This window comes from Lissotriton vulgaris, chromosome 7 (genome assembly GCF_964263255.1).
Source record: "Lissotriton vulgaris chromosome 7, aLisVul1.2, whole genome shotgun sequence".
NCBI lineage: Eukaryota > Metazoa > Chordata > Amphibia > Caudata > Salamandridae > Lissotriton > Lissotriton vulgaris.
This window is the reverse complement of record NC_141695.1, coordinates 17,745,767-17,762,634: the sequence shown is the minus strand read 5'-3', so window position 1 is coordinate 17,762,634 and position 16,868 is coordinate 17,745,767. Positions and strand designations below refer to the sequence as shown.

The 16,868-nt window shown below is 48.8% G+C and overlaps 1 protein-coding gene across 1 annotated transcript in view; it reads left to right on the top strand.

The window, feature by feature from the left end:
- The first annotated feature begins 2,628 nt into the window (after positions 1–2,628).
- The window catches only part of LOC147700535 (uncharacterized), a 59,171-nt gene continuing 44,931 nt past the window's right edge, over positions 2,629–16,868 (top strand). The window contains exons 1-2 of the mRNA XM_086929692.1: positions 2,629–2,779; positions 12,822–12,897. The gene's annotated coding sequence lies outside the window, so the exon portion shown is untranslated. The remainder of the gene's footprint in view (positions 2,780–12,821; positions 12,898–16,868) is intronic.

The window sequence follows — 16,868 nt, the reverse complement described above, 5'->3', positions numbered from 1 at the left end:
TTAAGGGATTCGTTTCCGACTTAAATAATGTAGTCACTGTGGACGCCGGCAACAAAGGGTTTGGGTGGTGTTTTATCACAAGTCAAAGCTTGCCTTATCTCCTACTGAGGAGAAGTTTTGTGTAATTGAAGAAGAAACCCTTGCATGCGTATGTGCCATGGAGCATTCTTGTTCTTTTGTCTGGGGAAAACTTTGTGAGATACGGAATGACTACAAACCTCTAGTCAAGTTACTCACTACAGACGGAATTTTGAATGCTTCTGCGAGAATTGCTAGACTGTCTATGCGTCTACAAGACTATGGGCCGTATGTATAAAAGTTTGGTTTTGCGATTCTCAAATAGCGATTTTTGGGAATCGCTATTGGAGAATCGCAAAACGCTATGTATGGAGGATTTGCAAATAATCCTACATATTCCTTAATTGTGAATTGCAAATTGAGATTCACAATTAAGGAATGCCTCCCCATTCATTTCTATGGGCTCATAGCTCCATAGGAATGAATGGGAAGACATTCTCAATTTGCGATTCTCAATTAGAGAATCCCAAATTGAGAATGCAATTTCAAGGGTGCAAGGGTGTCAAAAGGACACCCTGTTGCGCCCCTTAAATAAGCATGGGTGCGCATGTGGTGCTAAGGGCATGTATGTGCTTCACATTGCACTTGGAAAAATGCAAATAAGTGCATTTTTCAAAAAATCACATATTATCACCAACTTGAAGTTGGTGGTAATTTGCGATTCTTTAAGGCCAAATTTCACTTTTTTGGTGCTTCTTACATTGCATTTAAGGAATCGCAAAATTTGCCTCATACATATCACTAAGCAAAATTGCAATCGCAAACGCCGAATTTCGGCATTTGCAATCGCAATTTTACTTGATACATATGGTCCTAAATTTACAAAATTGTGTACGTTCCTGGTAAGAAGAATGTTATTGCCGATTTCTTGTCCAGGTTACCCATTGATATGCAGGAGTGACAACACTGATTTGGATCTTGAACAAATTGCTCTGATTCATAACCAAGGTATGCTCAAGTTTGCAGAGAAAGAACGGTCGGACTGTTATAGTCTTGATAAAGGTTTACAGAGGCCGTCTGTGTTTATCAACACTGGTTGGCCTTGTAAAACTAAACTCCCTGAGGTCCTTAAACCATTTTGGGAGATTAGACATGAACTCTCTATTATCAAGGGGTCTGTCTTCAGAGGTGATAACATTGTTCCTCCTTATTCTTTGGGATCGAAGATCGCTAGCCCTTGTCATGAGGAGCGCGGCGGAATCGTCAAGACCGAGCAGAGAGTCAAACAATGGTTCTGGTGGCCTGGTATTGATGTTCTTAGTGGGAGAATTGTGCGTGATTGTTTTCTGTGCACTAATTCGGATAAATCCTTGGTTACCTTGAGACCCAAAATGTGTGAGTGTTTTGTTCCCACCAAACCGTGCCACACCATTGCAATTGATATCATGGGTCCTATCGGTTTGGAAGCAAAGTATATCATAGCGCTCAGTGACGTTTTTTCTAGGTGGCCTGTTATCAAAATTGTCAACAAGGTTACTACTGATGAAGTGCTGAAATTTGCTGACGGGACTTTTATTGAGGAAGGGTTACCGGTCCAAGTTATTTCAGATAACTGTGTCCAATTATTGTCGAACATTACCAAAGTTTATTTCAGGAAAACCGGAATCAGACCTAGAAGAACTTCCCTTTACAAACCCTCGGGCAATGGTCTGATTGAGAGATTTAACAGAGTGTTAAAGATGGTGGTGATGGGGAAGTTCAAGTCTTTAAAACCATGTGGATGTGCAGGACCAGCCCTCATGATGCTTTGGACGTGTCTCCTTTTGAGGTCATGCGTGGACGTGGGGCCAGAACGAAGTACAACCGAGAATGGTTGTTGGAAACTGCTGCCAGTCCTCTGCCAGTTGGTGTTATCAGGTCTAGGATTGTCAACAGGCAGAACAAGTATAAAGAGATGAGTGACTGAAAACATCATTCCAAAAGTGTTTGCATCAAGGTTGGTCAAAGTTCAAAAGCCCTGGGAAACTAGAAAGGGGGACGCCGGCTCTTTGAGCCTTGAAGAGTTATGAAAGTCCTGAGGAATGCTGTACAGTGATCTGATGTCGAGGTCTGGAACCTTAAACCTGTGGCCAGTTTTCGCACTCGCCCCTGTTCCTCTCTGAATGTGGCTGCGCCTGCATTATCTTGTCTGCAGATACTCACTCAGGACGGGACATTCATGCATCAGAAGCTGTTCTATGTCATTGCATCAGCAGCCCTGGGTTGGCTGTATTAGGGGAGATTCCCCCTTGGGGGTGATATGTTGTAGCGCCTGGTGCTGGAGCTTGCAATGTGAACAGCAGTTCACCACTTTGTGGCAAACGTATTCGCTCCAAGCCCATGGCAGGCTTTGTTTGCGATGAAGTGCCTTAACTTTGTTTTTTTCGTTTTTTTGGGGGGGGGGGGGGGGGGGGGGGTGTTTATTATTCTTGTGTTCGCTCTCTGTTCCGTGTCTCGCTCTGCCATGTCCACGTCAGCTCGAGTTGGGGCCTGAACTTCCCCCTCCACTGCCCCCCCCGCAAGCCTGCTCGCTTCCTGTGCCTCGACCACATGTTTACTTCATGTTCCTTCCTGCCTGGCGGGGGTGAGGCTTTACTGTACAGGCAGACAGACAGACAGACAGACGCGGCCTCTGCAGCTCTGCAGGCCTCTGGATGGAACTGGGCGAGGAGCAAAGAAGGGGATTCTCCATCAAACCTCTGGACGTGTCTGCGTCATCCAGGTGAGTGCAGCCCCTGTCAGAGGAGGGGGGGGGGGGCATGCCCCCCAGAGAGGCCTGGCTCCGGCCCCAGCTGGACCCTCGAGCCCAAACCGAGCCGAGCCATCAAAGCTAACAGAGAGGCCTGGTGGGGGTGCAGCCGAGCATGTCCAGGAGGAAAGGGTTAAAACAGGCTTCGATTCACCCAGAGCCCCCCTGCGCGCTGTCCCTTCAAGTGTCAGGATGCGCCAGCGCTAAAAACTCCTGTTTGTTAAATAACATGTCGCTGCGCGCACAGTACGAACCTACTATGCTCATACAGTGCACACGCCGAGCTGTTTTGAGTCCATTCATAGCGCTGTCCTCAAACCAGGCGCTTGAGTCATTCTAAGTGAATGCACAAAAGTGATGACTTTGAATACATGCCTCGCAGTGCACGGATCTAACTCGATGCTCGAGGGTGAAACCCTTCTGCGTGTTCAACAAAGACGCGCTTTTGAATGTTTAATACCCTGACACCTTGTCTTATTCCAACTTGATGTTTGGACCACGATTTGCTGCCCCCTGATGGAGGAGGGAGGGGGTGCTGCTTGCTCCTAGAAGCTCTGCTGAGTGAGTTTGGAGCCTGTGGACTTGTCCCACCGTCCTTAGCGCCTGCTGAGGCCTGCCAGTCATGTTAAGCAGGGGCTCGGGGTATCTGCTTTATTAACAAGGGAAGGGCGGGAATATGCGAGGCGTCTGCATAACAGGAAAGGCAGGAAATGTTCACTCCGAGCTGGGAGCAAAAGAAATCACAGCCTCTGGCCCGATTCACAGAACGAACTGAAGACAAAATCCGAAACTTACTACCATTTTGGTATTCACAAACGGCACTTACTCATTTCGGTATTCACAGAAGTTAGGACTCCTAACTTTAGGACTCTTAAATTCTTCTGTGAATACCGAAAGTCTTAAAGTTAGGATTTTTCTCAGTTTAGGAGTCCTAACTTTACTACTCCTAAACTGAGAAAAAATCAAATTTTTAAGACTTTTGGAAATCACAGAAGGCATTTAGGAGTCTTAAAGTTAGGAGTCCTAACTTCTGTGAATACCGAAATGGTAGTAAGTTTAGGATTTTGTCTTAAGTTAGGTCTGTGAATCGGGCCCACAGTGAGGCAGGGCAACGCGAGACAAACACAAGACCCAACTAACTAACCAGAACAGGAGGAAACGGAATCAAGCAATAGAGAAGCCAAATGAAAGAACAAGCCTGGAGACAGGACCGGCTTTAGCGCTGGCGGCGCCCGGTGCGACAATCCTTTTTAGCGCCCCCACACCCTATGACCTCCTCCTCGGATTCTCTTACTACCACCGGGCAAAAGTGCCCCTCATCTCGCCAATCATTCCTTATTACTAAATACAACGCCCCTCCTGAGATCAGCGCCCCCCCTCCACAGGTCAGCGCCCGGTGCGGCGGCACCAGTCGCACTGCCCTAAAGCCGGCCCTGCCTAGCGATCTAGCAGCACCAACGCGACAGAGAGCTCATGCAGACTCCGCAGACAGGCTTGTTTCGAGCTGCTGTTCACTGAACTCACAGGGCAGAGTTGAAGCTACCTTTATAACGAGTACAGCGCTACTGGCCATACCTGGGAGAATCGCATAAAGTGGGGGGGCAGCATACAAAAAGTTTGTGGATCATTAATGTGACAAGACCTTTTTAGGTCGAGCCTGGGCCGCGCATGCGCTGCTGCGAGGCACGGGGGGCTCGGGTATGGACTTGAAGCTCCGCCCACTCTCCGCCTATCTTTCCAATTGGCTCCAATTGTTGTCCTTTCTAAATGGTTGCTTCTAGCACCTTGTCTGCATTTGTAATTGCCCATCAGGACTGGACCTTTTACTGTGTCCTTCCCCGATTAGCTTGCATTAGCCTTTCTGAGAACTCTTTGCTCCCTTTATCTAAAGAGTACTGGTGCGACGCCAGCTTTAGTAGTGGTGTCCGCTTTTTTATCTTTTATTTATTTGCAGCGCAACCATAAATGCGGCTAAAATATTTTCAGTCTGATGTAAACAGGAACAAGCATTTGCAATAAAGTAGGTCTTGCATTTGCAAGAGTTTACGCTATTGGCATTGTAAATGACAATGCCTTTTATTTATCGGTTGTGATAATTAACACATAAATAAAAGGCATTATTATTTACAGTGCCAATACCTGAAACTCTTGTACATGCAAGACCTATTTCATTTTAAAGAAGGGGCAGCCATTGTTCCGGGCGGCTTGGAAAGTGAAAGCGTGCATGGTCTTGGACAGCCATTTAGTGGCATTTTGAAACACGTGTTCGCGTTAGAATTGACCGGTGACTAAGAGGGCGGGGTTGGGCTATCTGAATGGCACACCTTTTGTTGCTTGAATATGTGCGAATCCTAAAGAGATAAACCTTGTATACACTTGTTACTTTAATACACTGAATGCAGTTCATAGTCTATTTGAAGCCATTAATTAACACGAACGCTGTATATTAGTCATCAGAGTTGTACAATATCTGACAAAGATAGTTAAAGATATCCAGGGAGTCAGAGGTCACATGAACTGAGAGGGGAGCGCAGGAGCTTTCGGGGGACCGGCTGTATAAAACATAACCAGGCGCCAGTCTGGTGGTACCTCTATCATACGTGTAAAGAACATGTAGGTTTGGAAGAAGTTAACTGCTCTGAACACAATTAGATGCACATGGGTGCAGCTGCACACTGCTAATGTATGGTCAACACACGCGCTGCACTCACGCACGAGCCACAATTCAAACACCATACCCCCGGAGATATATCGCACAGTGCCACAAAGCGATTCAGTTATTGGAGAGCGCTGCAAAACTTTCCTCAGTTGCAAGCCAAGTGGCATAACTTCTATCTACTGTGGTATCGGTTTTTTATGTCAGAAGAAAACATGCCTCCTACAAAGAGAAGCCAGCGTGCAACGAGCCCCATTCAGAAATTGCAATCTCAGTTGCCCGCTACTGCAAATCCCTGTAGTGACGTTTCCAAACATCTAAAAGACATTTAATAGCGGAGAAGGGCTGCCAGGGCGTCTCCCACTAATAATAATTAAAACAAAAGCAGACTCACGAGCTGGAGGAGGCACTGCACCACGACGAGTGACGCGGGGGGAAGGCACATCATTCTGGCGGGAGTCTAGGAGAAGCATCCCCTTTCCTGTGTCTTGCACATATCCACTTTGGATGGGAGGACCGTGCACGGGGACATGCCAATGCTGTTACCTTAAGGAAACAAGGCGGACGAGATGCTGTGCGCGAGCGAAAGAGACGTCGTGCGCGTGCGTTCACAATCTCCAGTCTGGGTGGGCAAGCCGAAAAGGAGACAGGGAGGGGAGAAAAAAGCCTTACTGCAAATCAAAGGTACGCATTTAACATAAAGTGTGACGCGCGCCAATGAAAAGCAGAGGCGGAGCTTCCCCCCACTTCTGAAATTGACTTGACGACAATAGAACTCATCAGAGCGAGCAACGCATGCGCAGCGACCCTAGGCGAGACCTAAAAACTGACCGTTTTAGCAGAGAGCCACTTTAAAACCAGACTAATTGCACTAATGAAGCCAGTCTCACAAATGACAAAACATTCTTTGCAATGAGACTGGAGGAAACCGCGAAGCTTTCGAGCCTTTAAGGGCTATCACCAGTGACAATTTCGCAACGTGATGAATTACTGCCCGCTGCTTTATTTTGTGTGGATGCGGGTCGGATCGGCATATGACAGCTCCATCTTTTCCCATGTGTAAAATTACATTTTAAACGTGACAATTATTATTATTTTTTTTATGCTATACGGCGGGCTGACGTTCTTTGCGTTTCTGCCAGGGTCATTAAAAAACACTCCTCACAATTTGCTTCCCGCACATTTGAAGTCATTAAATGTGTGCCTGGTGCCGTTTACCACAGATGGTGATGTGACAAGAAATTCACAAATCTGTCATTTTTAAGCCATTGTAGGTGTCGCTAGAGCAGTGGAACATGATCTGCATCTAAAACCTGTGACACCCCCTTTTGATTGTTGAATCAACGCGAATGTGATATTTTAAAAAGCAGGCTTTTATTTATTATATTGGTATTAATTTTAACATTGTTGCTTTAAGATTGAAATTCAGTTGGTGCGTCAAAGATCCCCTTTATGTTGGTAAGCACCTAACCAGTTTTGAACATGGAGCTAAGGGGCTGTCTTGGAATATCTGTGAAGGTGTAGGAGAGTATGTGGCCTAACGGCTGGAGCGGTCAACCTCGAAGCTGGGGAACTGTCTTCGAGTCTCGTCAGGGACGCACAATGTCCTGTGATTCTGTGCAAACCACTTACTTCCCCGTGCCTAAAAAAAACAAAAAAACATTTGCAGTGCAATAGCTCTTGCATTACTAAAAGTTTGAGCTTTTGGCATTGCATTATTATTTGCAGAGCCAATAGCTCAAACTTTCAGGACTGCGAGATCTATTGCATTGCAAATGCTTGTTTCTTGAGAGTGTGGACTGGGGAGCGGCGGAATAAATTGTTTGCATGAATTGTGCCCCCCCTCCCTCGATTGAAGACAGAATCTCCACCCACGCACACAACAGCAAGGAACTCTTCAGCATCATCAAGGAGTTCGCCCAACCCACCAGCGAGTCTACCGACATCCCTCCCTCACAAGACCTCTGCGACAAACTCAGCATCTTTTTCCACCACAAAATCAAGAGCATCTACGACAACTTCGACGAAGACAACCAACACACTGAACCCTCACCAACCACCCCCGACACCTGGAAACCAGCGATTGATGACTGGACAGCCCTCACCACCGAAGACACACTGAAGACAATGAAGTCAATCCACTCAGGGGCCCCCACGGACCCCTGCCCCCACCACATCTTCAACAGAGCCGCCGACACCATCGCACCCATGCTCCGCCACACCATCAACCGCTCCCTGGCGACAGCCTCGTTCCCCGACGACTGGAAACACGCCGAGGTCAACCCCCTCCTAAAGAAACCGTCAGCGGACCCCACCGACCTCAAAAACTACAGACCCATCTCCCTGCTCCCGTTCCCAGCGAAAGTCATCAAGAAAGCCATCAACAGCCAACTCGCCACATTCATTGAAGAACACAACATCCTCGACTCCTCCCAATCCGGCTTCAGAAAAAACCACAGTACGGAAACCGCCCTCCTCGCCGCAACAGACGACATCCGCACCTTACTGGACAAAGGAGAAGCAGTAGCCCTCATCCTCCTCGACCTATCAGCGGCGTTCGACGCAGTCTCCCACCGCACCCTAATACGCAGACTCTACGATGCAGGAATCCAGGACAAGGCCCTCGACTGGATCTGCTCCTTCCTCTCTGGCAGGACTCAGCGGGTCAGACTACCCCCTTTCCTCTCGGACCCCACACCTACCACCTGCGGAGTCCCCCAGGGCTCCTCCCTCAGCCCGACGCTCTTCAACGTCTACATGGCTCCACTTGCCCCCATCGTCAGAACCTACGGACTCAACATTGTGTCATACGCAGACGACACCCAGCTCATCCTCTCCCTATCCAACGAGCCCAACACCGCCAGACGCAACTTTCGAGAAGGCATGCAAGCCGTCGCCAAATGGAAGAAAAACAGCTGCCTACAACTAGACACCAACAAAACAGAAGTACTCATCATGGGCCCAAACCCCAATGCCTGGAGCGACACCTGGTGGCCCACCGCCCTCGGAAACCCGCCAACCCCCACAGATCACGCACGCAACCTGGGAATCATCCTGGACTCCGAGCTCAAAATGGACCGCCAGATCAACTCTGTCTCATCTTCCTCCTTCCACACCCTCCGCCTCCTTCGTAAGACCTTCAAATGGATCCCCCTCGAACACCGAAAGACAGTCACTCACGCCCTGGTCACCAGCAGACTCGACTACGGCAACGGACTCTATGCCGGAATAAACAAAAACCTCATCCGCAAGCTACAGAACATCCAGAACGCCGCCGCAAGACTGGCCCTTAACCTGTCCAAACACTGCCACATCTCCCAGCACCTGCGCACAATCCACTGGCTCCCCGTCGAGGCGAGAATCACCTTTAAGATGCTCACCCACGCACACAAGGCCCTCCACGACACCGGACCAGCATACCTGAACAGCCGACTCAAATTCCACGCACCCCAAAGGACCCTACGATCAGCCCAGCTTTCCTACGCCGTGGTCCCCCGCACCAGAAAGACCAGATCGGGAGGCCGCTCCTTCTCCTTCCTCGCTGCCAAAGCATGGAACGCCCTTCCGCTCCACCTCAGACAGACAACATCGCTCCCCATCTTCGCAAGAAACCTCAAAACCTGGCTCTTCGACAGACCCCCTCCTTGATGGAATGGAACCTGCACCCCCCTCACCCCCCCACCCCTAGCGCCTTGAGACCCTTACGGGTGAGTAGTCGCGCTTTAACAAACTCCTGATTGATTGATCCCCCGCTGTCCTGACACTGCAGCCGAGAACCTACAGAGTGAGGACCCATTATATAAAAAATATCTTAAAGAACGTAAACCACGGTGGGATCCAGTTTATTCCTTCTCCAGCTGCCTAAATATTGTCTGTCTTGGGTTATGTAATGTTTACTGCCGCCCCTCGAGGGAGCTCCCCTGAAGTGCTGAACCCATAGGATGGGGCCCTCTGGTGAGGATGTGATCCCCCCCCCCCCAGGATGGGTCCCTCTGGTGAGGATGAGACTCCCAGGATGGGATGGGGCCCTCTGGTGAGGATGTGACCCCGCCCCACCAGGATGGGGCCCTCTGATGATGATGAGACCCCCAGGATGGGATGGGGCCCTCTGGTGAGGATGTGACCCCCAGGATGGGGTCCTCTGGGGAGGATATGACCCCCCCAGGATGGGGTCCTCTGGGGAGGATGAGACCCCCAGGATGGGATGGGGCCTTCTGGTGAAGATGTGACCCCCCCCCAGGATGGGGCCCTCTGATGATGATGAGACCCCCAGGATTGGGCCCTCTGATGATGATGAGACCCCCAGGATGGGATGGGGCCCTCTGGTGAGGATGTGACCCCCCAGGATGGGGCCCTCTGATGATGATGATGAGACCCCCAGGATGGGATGGGGCCCTCTGGTGAGGATGTGACCCCCCAGGATGGGGCCCTCTGATGATGATGAGACCCCCAGGATGGGATGGGGCCCTCTGATGATGATGAGACCCCCCTAGGATGGGGCCCTCTGATGATGATGAGACCCCCAGGATGGGGCCCTCTGATGATGATGAGACCCCCCCAGGATGGGGCCCTCTGATGATGATGAGACCCCCAGGATGGGATGGGGCCCTCTGATGATGATGAGACCCCCAGGATGGGGCCCTCTGCTGATGATGAGACCCCCCCCCCCCAGGATGGGGCCCTCTGATGATGATGAGACCCCCAGGATGGGATGGGGCCTTCTGGTGAAGATGTGACCCCCCTCACCCCACCCCCCCCCCCCCCAGGATGGGGCCCTCTGATGATGATGAGACCCCCAGGATGGGATGGGGCCCTCTGGTGAGGATGTGACCCCCCAGGATGGGGCCCTCTGATGATGATGAGACCCCCCCAGGATGGGGCCCTCTGATGATGATGAGACCCCCAGGATGGGGCCCTCTGGTGAGGATGTGATGCTGGCAGCTCTGCCGCTGCTGCTGGTGCAGGTAGACATTAACATTATTTACTTTTACGGAACAGAGTTGGGGACTGGATTGACGCCACACAGGGACAGTGCACTGTGCCGTGCAGAGCTATTGTCATCAACTTTTGCAAAAGTAAACCACACAGTGGCCCGCGTGTGTTATGGGGGTTGAGTAGCGGCGATCTCCGCAAAGACAGGGATGGTGAATGTTCATTGGAAAGTGTTTTCAGTTGGAACAAAACAAACTGTCCGGGCAGACCCTGCAGATGTGGTAGACTCTTGTTTGTGCAGCTGTGCCAACTCTCACGCATCAGTGGTTAGACTAACGCATTCTGGGATTTTTCCCGCATTATCGTGTAGTCCCAGAACGCTCAAGCAAATTAGTCGATGAAAGTTGACAGAGCGTGTTTGTAATTCTTTGTCTCTTTAACAGCAAAGGTGATAGTTTAATCAGCATGCCACCCCACAACCTCTTTTCACGTGACTTGCAATCAATCTTGGGGAGTATTCTAGCCTTGATGTGGCTGGCCCAGCCCCTAAAGGAACCTCTTTGCTCCACTCTTGCCGGCGCTGCGGTGGGTGCGCTCTCAAAGACACACTCGGGCAGCAGAGACTGGGAGCCTCGAGGCCAACTTGTAACACATACAGACTCACTTGCATACGTGGTTGTTGCAGGAAGTGTCTCTTTTAGACACGCGCACCCCCACTTTTCGCCTGGTGTCCTGATGCTTTGTGAGAGAAAGTGCACTGGATCCCTGCTAACCAGGTCCCCTGCGCCCGTGCTCTTCCCTTAAAATAAGCTAAATGTTGTACCCCAATTGTCAAGGACTTTGGTACCCCTATAAGTCCCTAGTAAATGGTACCCCTGGTACCTACGGCAACGGTACTAAAAAGGGTCCCTAAGGGCTGCAGCATGTATTGCGCCACCTTAAGGGACCCACACTCAAAAGACATGCAGACCGCCATTGCGGGCTGCATGAGATGGTGCAAACCACTGTGAAAACACAACACGGCACACACCCTGTGTGCCAAGCCCACAGGCATTCAATCAATCAATCAATCAATCAATCAATCAATCAATCAATCAAGGGTTCGTAAAGCGCACTACTCACCCATGAGGGCCTCAAGGTGCTGAGGGGGTTCCGGATCAGACGCAGCATCGGGTTATTCAAAGAGCTAGGTTTCGAGGTCCTTCCTGAAGGTTTGCTGGGTTAGTGAGCATCTAATGTGCACGGGGAGTTCGTTCCAGGTCTTGGCTGCGATGTAGGAGAAGGCCCTCCCGCCGGTTCTGTGGATGCGGGGCACTTCTGCCAGGGTGAGGTCAGCGGAGTGGAGGCTCCTTTTGGGTACGTGGAAGGAGACTCTCTCGTTGACGTATTTGGGTCCAATGTTGTTGAAGGATTTGTATGCATGGGTGAGGAGTTTGAAGGTGACCCTCTTCTCGACGGAGAGCCAGTGGAGCTGGCGTGGCGTGGCGTCCAAAGGATGAGGCTGGCGGCGGCGCTCTTTATCGTCTGGAGTCTGTCTAGTAGACCTCTGTTGATTCCGGCGTATAAGGCATTGCCGTAGTCCAACCTGCTGGTGTGAGTGCATGGGTGTCGGTCTTTCTGCAGTCAGGGGGAATCCATTTGAGGGTCTTGCGGAGGATGCGGAGGCAGTTGAAAGTGTATGTGGAACCAAAGCCCACCTTTTCAGCAGTAAGACGTATGATTATTATGACTAACCTATTTTATATTCCAGAACTGAGCATGGGGGGCCCATAGACTCCATAGCACATCGTGGGCTTCACCCCAAGGCAAAAGACGGCCATTTTTGTGTGATCACACTCGCATTACCCGTAAGACAATATACTTTCCACCACTGTTGCCACTACTATTTTTATTGTATCCACAAGGTATTTATCCGATGCATGCAGTCAGACATATGCACTGCATGCGTACATAAATTCACCACCACAGAGTTGCAGTTGAATGCTATTGTTGCTCTTTTTCCTTTATTGTTCCCTCCAGGTCGGTACATATAGCAAGCGCTTCAAGGTATAATACATACTGTTAATGGGCTGGGGTAAGGCATGGCTTTAGGACCGACCTACTCTTGAGTAGTTTAGGTTTCACCTTTCACGGTACTGACGAATTGCCATGATCATCTCTAAATAATTTATTTAACCTTCTGTTTTTGCCAGTTCTCCTTTGAGGACCTCTTGTGTATCCAGGTATTCTGTCCACCATTTACTGAAATGCCTACAAAGTGCAGACCAAATACTGTTAACTTTGTGTCTGGGTACATTGTACAGAAATAACTGCTGACGCGCCCTTGAATCCCCTTCTCAGGATTCCTCGCCTTTGTCTTTTGCATGCATGTACGTTTATTGTATCTTGCACAAACCTCTTTCTTGTTTTGTCTCTTATTTTTTGTAGGGTTTCAGACTAGATATCCCCAAATAAACACTTGAAGAACAAAGTTGGAAACAGAGTTCTGGGTGGTCTCAAGCAGGTAAGCTGGTGTAGGATGAAGACATGGAGCAGACCCTCCCTCTGGCGGAAGATAGCCAAGGGACTGACCATGCCTTGGGTACGGTTTAAACACAACTGCACCCACGATGCCATGGTGGTCAGTGGTCATGACCAGCAGAACAAATCATGTGCAGGACTGGGCTCTAATGAAGATTGAAAGCTGAGGTTTAGGGGTGTGCCTTTCAAAAGGACCATAGGCCAAGTAATCCCCGATAGCTCTCCCCAACACCACTCCACAGGTTGGGGCATTGCTGGGGTTTGGGCATGTAGCAGAGAGCCAAGGCTGTGGGAGATCATTGTTCTGCTCTTTCTAAATTCCAGGCCTCGGACCCATATCCTTTCTAGTGCACCCTCGCCCCGCCATGCACAGTTTTGTTATCAGTAATTAATTACTGTTAATTGTTATCAGTTAACAGTAATGTTATCTGCAAATGTTGTAGTGATAATATCAATGATGTCATAGAAAATGTTATGACTGATGTAACATGTGGGATATTTAATATTGCGTGGCGAAGGCGAAAGTTATAGTTACCTTAATGCCGAGTTATAGATTTGTGAGATAACTATAACTACTTACTTTCTATGGTTTTATGTGTAAAATCTGAACCTAACTATAACATCCCTTTCTCAAGGCAAGGAATCAACATAGACATTGTTCAGTCTCGTTTTTGTAGTATCATCACACTAAGAAATTCAAAGAAAAGTCACTGCGGTCAATTTCTCCCTGCGTGTTATGCTACAAAAATGAGATGGAATGTTGTCTATTGGAGAAAGCCCCTGGCATGCAGCCACTTTGGGGCAAAATACGTGCCCACGGTGTTTCCTTTCACATCTGGCTCTAAATCCTGATGCTCCCAATAAAAACTGATCAAAGATGCAGGGAACTCTTTGGGCATTTATTCCCAAAAGACAAAAAAAACTCAGCTACTGCCTTTCGTTCTCATACTACTCCTGCAGTTATCTGATGGCATTAGGGGTGTTGTCACCCGACGGGTGGTCCTACTTCTGGAACACTGAATAAAGGGTCCTGGTCGGGTCTTGTAACCCCTTAAACTTTACCCCTGTTATTTGCTAAACCGTTCTATGACAGCCCTGTAACCTTTTTTTTGCAGTGAATTTCTATGTTTTTTATTGCTATTTGCTATCTATAATGTCCCTGTATACTTAATTTTTTCAGTGAATTTCTACATTTTCTCAATTCTGTTTCCTAACCTATAACGTACCTGTAACCTGTGTGAGTAAGTGGGTGTGTGAATGACTGCAGGTTGTGTAAGTGGGTATGTGAGTAGTGGCCTGTATATGTGGGTCTGTGAGTGGGCATAAGTGGCTGAATGGTAGTGTGTGTGAGTGGGTATGTGTATGTGACTGTCTGTGAGTGGCTGGGTGGGTCTGTGTGTGGGTGTGTGAATTGTTGTGTGTGAGTGGTGGTCTGAGTGTATGTGTGCCTGGCAGTGTGGGTCTGTGAGTGGCTGTGTGGGTGTGTGAGTGGCTGTATAGGTGTGTTTGTGGGTGTGTGAGTGCCTCTGGGTCTGCAAGTGGTGTTCTGGGTGTGCGAGTGGCTGTATGGATGTGTGAGTGGGTGTGTTAGTGGTAGTCTGGGTGTGTAAGTTGGTCTATTAGTGGGTGTATGTTTTTTTAAAATTGCGATCTAGATCTGTGGATTCACCGGGGGTTGCACTAAGTGGATATGCAAATCCTCACGTTATCCCCAAAAAAACATTTTTGGACAATTTCTTGCCCAAGAGAAGTCCCTCACAGAACCTTCCATAAGTCCAATGGGGCCAGAATACCTCTATCGTGACCTCTTATATCCTATCTAGACTTTATTCCCACCCTGTCTCCTGGGAACTGTGTCCTGATTCACTTAATGGTGGCTGTAACTTTTCTCTCAGGTTGCGGCCAGCCGATTATGGCATTGCTGTTGGCTCGTAGATCGGCATCTGTAGATAGACATAAGTCTTTTTTCTTTAATAACTCCGAAACTACTGAACAGATGTACATCAAAGCACTAAAAGCACTCTTTCTAGACCAATATCTAGCTTTCTGACAAATTGAGTGCAATTCCATTAAGTGTTTCTGGATGTAGACTTGTCTACAACCCATTTTGGAAATTGCATGGGAACCCTTTTTTGGGGACAACCCTCCCCCTCCCCTTTTTCTTAACCCCGCTTGACGAATCACCTCTAAACTTACCAGACAGCAGCTGAAGTGACTGGCAAACTAGTTTAGAAAATGTCATCAAACTGTGCCATAGCTATTTGCTAGATCCTAGCTATAATTACCTACTGCAGAGGTCTTCAAACTTTTGGTTGCCGACATCCCCCTGTCAACATTTTCAAGCATAAGGACCCCCTCCTGACAAAAATGTCTAAACCTCTAGGATATGAGGAAGGTGAGGACCAAATTATGCGACAGGCTTGACTAAATTGTGTGAGTAGAAAATGTGAGACACATGACAGTGTTTGGGCAGAGCAAACAAAATACGGGCAGCTGCATTTTGGGCCCTTTGGAGTCTGTTAATAGCTGTCCGATTAGAACCTAACATTAGTACGTTGCAATAGTCATTATGTGATATAACAAGGGCTTGGACTATTGTCTGACGTACAGATGGGTCAAAAAAGCCCAAAATGGGTTTAAGCGACCGAAGGCGACCATAGCACACGCCAGCCACCTTTTTTGCGTGTGACTCTAGGGTGAGGGAGTTGTCCATAGTCACACCCAGATTTTTTACTTCCATCTTGGGAATAGGGGAAGGACCCAAGATGGAGGGCCACCAATGATCATCCCACTTGTATGTATCCTTGCCAATCAGAAGTACCTCAGTTTTTGATGAATTCAACTGCAGGTAGTTCGCATTCATCCAACTAGAAATGGCCAGAATATCATCTTGAAATTGAGGGAAGATTTCACCCCATCAGTACCAGTTTATACCCAAAATATAGCAATTAACATCAGAAAGATGTCTAGTCAACCTCTGTGAAGGGCCTCCCAATCCGCAGGAATACGCGCTGGCACATTAGAAGCTCACCTGGCCATGGCCGGGAGCAGCAAGGGTGTATTCAAACCGTGGCGGTCTTGTGCAGAGTTAAGCAGTTTACCCATGCCCCTTTCCCATCACCCCTTCTTTCCATCCCTCTCTTCTCTCCTCTCCCAACCCCGGATCCCTCTCTCACATTGCAGGCAGATGGTTACAGTAGTGCACTACAAATGTAAATAATAGGCAGAAGCAGGGATTCACTAGACCCGAACTTCGGTGGGAGGGGGGGGGGGGGTATTAACACTCCCAGCCAGGTCTTGTCCAAGCACTGGTCGCACATGGTGCAACAGTCTTTCCACCTTCTCCATGAATTCCCTCACTACCACTCACCAACAATACACCTCATCTCTCTATAGCACCTGTCTGACAAACATTTCATTTTTTATAGCGCTACTCATAGTTTACTCATACCTAGTTCTGTGATGTGCATGGTACATCTTCTTTGTACCAGGCACTTTAACCTTCTGCACTGTGTGGGTGACAAGAGTGCCCGTGTGACTGCACGGTGAGCAATGCGACAGTGTGAGAGTAGGGTAAAAGGAGTGACTGCAGAGTGAGGTGACCATATGAATTTGGGTTTGGCTGTAAGTGCAGAGTGGGACGAATTAGTGCATGGTTAGTGATGGCCCTGTTTGAGTGAGCTACAGATTGAGCAGTAAGGGGGGGACAGGTGAGTGAAGTGTCACATGAGTGCAGGGTGAGAAGTGTGCTTGTGTGACTGCAGGGTGAGGTACAGAGTGAACAATGGAAGCGAATTTGTAGTGCAGAGTGATCACTGTGAGAGCAGGGTGAGCGGGTGAATGTTGTGAGTGCATGGTGATCAGTGTGGGTGCATTGTGATCAGTGTGAGTGCATTGTGATCACTGTGAGTGCAGGGTGAGTGGGTGAATGTTGTGAGTGCATGGCGATCAGTG